Genomic DNA, 8,237 nt, shown 5'->3' with positions numbered 1-8,237 from the left:
CATTGTCACAAAGGGGATTATTCATCTCCAGAATAATTCAGTTCTTCCAGTTTTTCTCCCCTCTTTTTCTAAAGGACCTGGGCTGTCTGGTGTATGGTCTCATGGACACTGCTAGCCCCACCATCTCAATGGTTAATATTCATCAACCTGAGGTCCCGAGCCTCAGTCTGCACTGATTTAGCTAAGGCTAGTCGCACTAGTGTCCCTGGACTATCAGCCAGCTCCTTATCATTGTCCAGTCACCCTCCTCCCTCCTTGCCACGCTCACACTGTTGGTCTGGAGGTGGGGGAAGTGACACCTGACACTATGCTAATATTCACACTTGTGCACAACTGATTGGTGTTCACACTCACATGCTTTCCAGCTGTTGGCCATTAACTGATGAGACCCTGGGCTACTTTTCCAGCTCCCTATCGACCATGAAAGTCTCTTATTTCCCTCTTAATGCATCAAAGAGGGTGTGGTCTCTCTGACACATGTCCTGCATCACTTCCTGACTACCTGCCGTCAGAACCATTCCAGGACTTCCCATCAATTGCAGAAAAGTAAACCCCATGAACAGTAGACTGGGCTCTCTCTATAAGGATGTGTTTGAAGGCTAAAAGTGCAATACAGCTTTGTGTTTGCCATCCAGTTTCTCCTCAATTGTTTTATAAACGGTATGGATTTACTCAGGCATGAGCAACACTGGCCTAATCGGAGTGGTCAAGGTCAAGGTCAAGTATGCGCTTGGAAAGCCAACATTGATTGTTTGTTTTCGTTTGGAAGCGGCTTCATAGCCAAATACTATACAGTCCTTAGCCAGCCTTTATACAAATGCACTTGGTGGATCTCTAAAAAGAAGTGATGAAGGAGCTGGTATGGTGTGTTACAATCTTAGATTATTACCCGAAGTTTTTCAAGATCTGGTGTCCCTTCTGATTAATTCCTCTCAACTTCAGCTAGAGGGAGCCAGACATAAAGACACGTAAGTGGGTTCTCTGAGTCCAACTCAAACCTCAGCTAAAGGAGTGAAACCAGTCAAGATTGTTAGCTTATTCCTGATAGACTTATTTACGATTAGTTTTTGGCTAGATTTGTAATTTTCCTGGAAATTATAACGGTCCGGGGTGGAATTCCTCAGTGAACATCACCCAACTCATGGGAACAGGAGTCGGGCTCATGAGTCTTTGATACAGAAGACTAAATGAGACAATTTAAGTTTTAAGCTCTCAAATTTATTATAATAAGAAAACATGTAATTTGGTGGCTATGTAAAAATAAATTGCAAAACTAGGTAAATCCTGAAAAAGAAGATTGCTAGTTCATATTTCTAATAGACAATCCAAGCTTTAGACTTTACTTGTTACGGGTACAAGATTTTTAAAAGAAGTAAGCTAAGTAAGGATGTCTATCAAATATTGAAGTAAGATGACCTTAATCCTCAAGTGTGTGAAACTCATTAGGCTCAGAGCAGATCTGAAGCCAAACTAACTAGTTTAACGAAGCTGAAATTATTTGAATTTGGGTTGAGATATTTACAGTGAATTTTGACGTTGTATAATTATGTAGAAGATGGTCATTTGGTCAATAATAGACCACCACTAATTAATATCCTGTATTTGGTGAAAGGACCACCTATTATAATGAGCTGACTGTTCAATTTCTAAGAAATGTTATTTTGAATTTATTCCTGAAAACTGGACCTTAAGTATCAGTCATGTTGGTCAATTTTGCTTAGTCAAGGTACAGTGTCCAGCAAGATAATAAGACTTGAGGCCTAGTAGTCTTTTATCTGATTGTGGTTTTAATTATCAGGGGAAGCATTATATGCATACGTGCTAGTGTAATAGCACGAAGCATAGAAACCATTTTTTAGGTGTGTGTATTTCTTATCGGTGAATTCACATTGCCATGAAGGGAGTTAACCATGCTGTTTTGCAAGTGAGTTTGACTCCTGTTAAAATATGTTTTACTGTGCATTAACCCAAAGTAACTTTTAACCAAATATTCCTGTATTAATTCCATATTATTTGACCCTTATTCCTTCACAATGGGAAAACAGCTCCAGGACTTTGGAAGGAAGGAAATGTTGGAGATGTTGGAGGTGGGACAGTAGTTGGATAGAATGGAGGGGGGATGAATGCTGTGGTTTTGAAGAGGAGTCAGTTCAGTGTGTTTAGAAGGTAGATAAGGACATTGCCAAAGGACTGAGAGATAGGCTTGCCTAAAACCCTTTCCTGTGCCTTTTTCAATTCAGGATTCAGTTAGTTGGTCAGTAGCTGGGATAAGAGAACATAAGAACATTAAAAAAATAGAGACAGGAATAGGCCATTTGGCCCCTCAAGCCTGTTCCGCCATTCAGTAAGATCAGGGCTGATGTGATTGTGGTTTTTAACTTCACTTCCTGCCTGCAGCCTACCCAACACCCCCACCCCGTTCCCCCTGCCCACCACAATCCCCCATATCCCTTGACTTCCTTATAGGTCAAAACTCTGTATTACAAAGAAATGTTTCAGGAGTTATATGCTGAGCTTACTGGACAAGATGAGTGTGCTGAGGGGAAAGGTGGGAAAAACAACAGCAAAATGCAGGAAAGGTGAGTCTCATCCAAGAGGAGCACTGGAGGATTGGGGACTGGGAATTGAAAGGATTGTATCAAGGGGAGATTAGAGATGGCATCTGCCAATAGATTTAGAAACCAAGGGTTTATGATTCCTTGAATTGTGCATCTGAGGTCAAGGTAAGCAATGCAGCGAAAAGAGGTCAGAAAAGATATTTATTGATGAAAGAGAGGAATTTGGAACATTATCAGAGAATGTTGTAGCTAGGCCCTTGAACAACAACAGCAATAAAAACTTGTATTTGTATAGTGCCTTTAAAGTAGTAACACATTCCAAAACATTTTACAGGGGCATTATCAAATGAAATTTGATATTGAGCCTCAAGAAGAACTATTTGGAAAAGTGACCAAAAACTTTGGTCAAAAAGGTGGACTTTAAGGAGTGCTTTTTAAAATTCATTCATGGGATGTGGGTGTTGCTGGCCAGGCCAGCATTTATTGCCCATCTCTAATTGCCCGTGTTCGGAGGGCATTTAAGAGTAACCACATTGCTATGGACCTGGAGTCACATATAGGCCAGACCAGGTAAGGACAGCAGGTTTCCTTCCCTAAAGGACATTAGTGAACCAGATGGGTTTTTATGACAATTGGCAATAGTTTCATGGTCATCATTAGACTTTATAAATTCCAGATGTTTATTGATTTAAAATTTCACCATCTGCCATGGTGGGATTTGAAGGAGATCATAAAATCATAGGAAATAGGAGTAGGAGTGGGCCATTTGGCCCCTTGAGGCTGCTCCGCCTTTCAATAAAACCACAGCTGTTCTGATTGTGGTCTTAACTCCAATTTCCTGCCTGACCCCATAATCCTTGACTCCCTTGTCAGTCAAAAATCTGTCCAACTCAGTCTTGAATATATTCAACGACCCGGCCTCCACTGCTCCCCGTTGAAATGAATCCCAAAGACTAACGATCCTCTGAAAGAAGAAATTTCTCCTCATCTCTGCCTTAAATAGGGGACACCTAATTTTGAAACTGTGGCCCCGAGTTCTATATTGCCCCATGAGGGCAAATATCCTCTTGGCATCTACCCTGTCAAGCTCCCTCAGAATCTTATATGTTCCAATCAGATCGCCTCTCATTCTTCTAAACACCAACGAGTATAGGCCCAACCTGCTCAACCTTTCCTCCTAAGACAATCCCTTCAACTAAGGAATAAGCCTGGTGGACCATCTATGAATGTCCTTCCAATGCAAGTATATCCTTCCTTAAGTAAGGGGACCAAAAACAGTACTCTAGGTGCCGTCTCACCAATGCCCTGTACAGTTATAGCAAGACTTCCCTAGTTTTATACTCCTTCCCCCATGCAGTAAAAGAGAATGAGATAGAAAGGCTTAGGGAGAAGATTCCAGGGCTTAGGGCTTTGGCAGCTGGAAGTATGACTGCCAAGGGGCAAGGTGACAGTAATTGGGAATGCACAAGAGGCTAAAATTGGATGAGTGCAGATATCTCAGAGAGTTCTGGGCTGGACAAAATTACAGAGATGGGGATGGGTGAGACCACGGATTTGCGCACAAAGCTTCAATAAAACTTGTTAACTAGAAACTCCAGTGGGCTGAGAAATTAACTCTAATACTGAGTTTATCAGTCTCTGAGCTGTATATGGGGCTTCAAGTAGGAGCAAGGAATGAAAATTGTTGAAACAGGAGCTTTGTAATATCAGAATTTGTTATAATGAGAATCAATGCTATAAACTACAAATAAATCTTCCCATTGCATTTAAACATATGTTGCATTATTGCTATAGAAGCCAAGTATTTAATAAGAGTTCCTACCAGCAGAATACCTGTATTATAGATCTGCACTGACATTTCTGTGGCCTGGTAATTCATTTTTAAACTTGACCAAAATTAACCCATGTGCTTTTAAACCATTTGCATATGTAAGACTGAGAGATAAATATATTAAGATATAATATCTGGTGTAGTAATTGGGCTATTAATCCTGAGACCCAGGCTAATGATCTGTGTATGCAGGTTCAAATCACACCATGGCAACTGGTGGAATTTAAATTTAATTAATAAAAAGAAAATCTGGATTTGAAAGCTAGTCTATAGTCAACAACTACTGTTGATGGTCATAAAAGCCCATCTGGTTCACTAATGCCCCTTTACGGAAGGAAATCTGCCATCCTTACCTGGTTTAGCCACATGTGACTTCAGACCAGACCAAAAGCAATGTGGTTGACTTTTAACAGCCTTCTGAAATGGCCTAGCATGCTGCTCAGTTCAAGGGCAGTTAGGAAAGGGCAACAAATGCTGGCCTTGCCAGTGGTATCCATGTCCCATGAAAGAACAAATTTTTAAAAAACCCATACATTTCTAAAACTTTGAGGGTCAACAAGTTTATCTGGTGAGTTGTTAAACCATACAGACAGGCAGGTTCCAGGTTCAATTCTACCGTGTACTGAGCTAGCTGGTATCAGAGGGGTAGTAGTTGGGGGTGCCATAGTGCATTGGTATACCAATCTGTTGTGCCCTTGCACCATGTTTTCTTAATACTTTATTCCAATGATACAATTGAATTTCTTTGTACAATTGTATCTTTGAAACAAAGCAATACCTTATAGTTTTCGCAAGGGTCATTTTTATTGGTAGCACTCGATGTGCATTCAATAACTTGTTTAATTTTCACACGAAGCTAATCCATATTTTTGAGCTCTGAGAGGTTGAGATTAGTCAAAATTACCTGTCGCAACACCTGTATGTCGCACCACGGAGACCTTGAACACTGTTCCCCGTTCTGATTTCACAGCCTGTCTGCTTTTACCTCAGCTGCCTGGACCCACTGGAGAAGGAGGCTTGAATGAAAGAAGTAAGATGAAGCAACTTAAGGTTATTCCTGCACCTCGCATCTCACCGTAATGTGCATTGGCAGCAATGTGAGAGCAGCTTGTTTAAATCTACTAAACAATGTAAAAATGGAAGAGGAAAGTTAACAAACTAAGCTGAAAATGAAAATATATGTGTAAACATTCTTGGACTCTGTGTTTCCCTTTTGCTCCGTATTCACGTTTTTACAGCAAACAACTTTTGTACTTAGGAGGAATGAACTGCAAGTTTTGAAAACTGTAACAGGCAATGCCGTTTCTGAAGGGACCCTTCTTTTATTGTATCCCTAGAGTTTATCCTTATCCTCAGACAGCGACACTCGAAACGCATTGTCATGGAGGCTCCCTCTTAACAAACTGCCTGCAGGTTACCTGACATGGTGTCCAGGTGACAGCTGTCACTACTCTTTGTGTATGTTACCAGCAGCTGAGTCTATTCATCAGTTGAGGAGAACACAGCATGTTTGGGTGGGGGAGGATCAATAGGAATAGGGGCCTGTGGAAAGGATCCAGAGAAGGACACCTTGGGGAAAATGTCACTGATCCGGAGCTGAAAGCTAATAGTGTGGCAAAGAGGAACCAAAAGGGGGCGCTGTGAGCCAACAATTCAGCATCATTAGCACTAATCTGCTAGAGATGCTGATGCAGACTATTGACTATGCATGTGCAGGAATGAACCAAAGGGAAAGATAGAAGTTTCTCAGAATTCAAAACTGTGCTGAACAATGTTTACTAACAATGCCATTTCTCTTCTGCTCTCTTGAAGGGGCACCATAGAAGCCATCCACCCTCTGCTACCTAGTCAAAGTGACCATTTTTCTTGCCTGAGTTTAGATATGTGGTGAATGTTGGCAGGTGATTCATACCTTGGAGAGAGGAGGGTCAATGATATTGAAAATCAATTCTGTCCTCGCTGAATGTCCACAAGTGCTCCTTGCAGCAGACACCACTGGAAAAGAACTAGGATCAGATTTCCCAGTTCACTTTTCTCCTTCTTAGCCCAAGAGCACTGAACTCAATCATAGACTCCTCTTCCCTGCTGCTCAACCTGAGGTCAGATTTGATCTTTCTTAACCTTAAGGGCTGTATATAATTCTTTATGAATCACAGGCCTCTTAATTATCCACTGCAGGTGTTTGGCCCATTGACAATTTTTGGAGGGTGATACATGGCAATGTGAAGAGCTTGGGCAGTTTTCAGAACTGATTTTATTAAAATCATAAACACTTCTCCATCCAGCCCCTTGCCATGATGCCCAGGAAAAGGGCTGAGTCTGTGAAGGGACTGACTTGATGAATTTGACGCTCAGGGATGATCTCATTATATTAAAATGCGAGATTGAAAATTGGCAACAGAGGAGCTTCAACACAGCTTTTGCACACCACCTGCCCAAATGCACGAGGGTTTATATATATATTTGGAGTGAAGCATGTTGCAGAATTAAAGGATAATCAAATCTCCCTGTTCAGCCATTCAGATGTTGCTATACTGGCCATTTTGTATTCTTCGCACTGTACAACTGGTTTGGGATATAGGGGCATGAGCAACCTTCTAATATTTTACTTTCCCAGGCAAAGAAATGATCTTTTGCGAAGTATATCAAGTACACTGTACAGTTTTACCAAAAAATGCGCCTGTCATTTAAAAAACTTAGTGTCCAAAAAGGAACCCAGACTTGTCTTATTATAGCTGGGGGGGAGGGGATGAGGGTTGAAGACTAAACTATTTGCTTATCAGTCATATCAATATGGACAGTGTCTCTTATCATTTTTCAGATTGGTTTACCATCTTGGTAATCTTTTTGAGCCTGAGCTGAGCCAGAAACTTTGTGTCCTATTTATCACAGAATCACAGAATTCTGACACATCAAGACCATTTGCTTCCATCTCTGTAGCGTTGCTGCCTCTGTTCTTGTCTCATTCCCACGGTTGCTGATACTCTTACTGCACTTTCGTCACCCCAAGTTTTAACATCTCCAGCATTCCCCTTGTCAACCAACTTACCCAAACTCTGCTGCTGCCCAGGTTCCTGTCCTGTATCAGATCCCACTCACCCATCGTCTGCATCCCCATCTTCCCTCATGAGCTGATGCTTTACCCTTGAAATCTCCTCTAGCCCTGTGTCCCAGCTCACATCTTTTGGTCCTCTGATTCTAGCCTCTCTTCCCCTCTCTTCATCACTTGTGGCACAACCTTTCAGCTGTCCCATTCTGATACTCCTGAGCCGCTTCCTGAAACCTGCCCCCCCCGCCAACCTGCCTACCCCTGTCAGTCTCCCTGCCTTTAGAAATCCTCTGGAGAGCTTTCAGTCTTTTCCCAAATGCATGGCAGCACCTTCTTCTTTGTAAAACATCTAGCAACTTTCACAAAGGCACCATATAAATAATGAGAATTTTCATTTGTATAACAACCTTTAACATAATAAAACATTCCAAGGTGCTTCACATATGAGAGAACAGATTGAGCAGTGGTAGGAAATTAGAAGAGGTAAATAAAAGCTTTGTCAAAAAGGCTTTGAGGAGGCTTTTACATAAGGACACTTGAGACTGCCTCACTGCAACATAGTACAAAGTTAGAAAAGATGGGAAAATGTCTGATGTGTTTATTGTTTTCCATGTATCCCTTTCCACTCCTGAAAAGGACCCTGGATTATTGCACAGAATTCTCATGCTTCATTCACCAAAGTGACCACTCTTCATATGTTGATATTCGAGGGTGAACACTGGTGACTATTTAAACATTTAATCGTAGCTGTGTTTAACCATATCTAACAGCTACGCTTTCCAGCAGGGGCTACTGGATA

The 8,237-nt window shown here is 41.5% G+C and overlaps 1 long non-coding RNA gene across 1 annotated transcript; it reads left to right on the top strand.

The window, feature by feature from the left end:
• Window positions 1-1,824: 1,824 nt before the first annotated feature.
• On the top strand, window positions 1,825-5,581 carry LOC121292157. Its single transcript, XR_005946202.1, has 2 exons — window positions 1,825-1,924; window positions 5,360-5,581. It is a non-coding gene; the product is annotated as an uncharacterized LOC121292157 (long non-coding RNA).
• The last annotated feature ends 2,656 nt before the right edge of the window (window positions 5,582-8,237 follow it).

This window comes from Carcharodon carcharias, chromosome 20 (assembly GCF_017639515.1).
Source record: "Carcharodon carcharias isolate sCarCar2 chromosome 20, sCarCar2.pri, whole genome shotgun sequence".
Classification (NCBI taxonomy): Eukaryota; Metazoa; Chordata; class Chondrichthyes; order Lamniformes; family Lamnidae; genus Carcharodon; species Carcharodon carcharias.
Note: the sequence above shows the minus strand (reverse complement) of the source record. Positions and strands in the feature narration are given on the sequence as shown.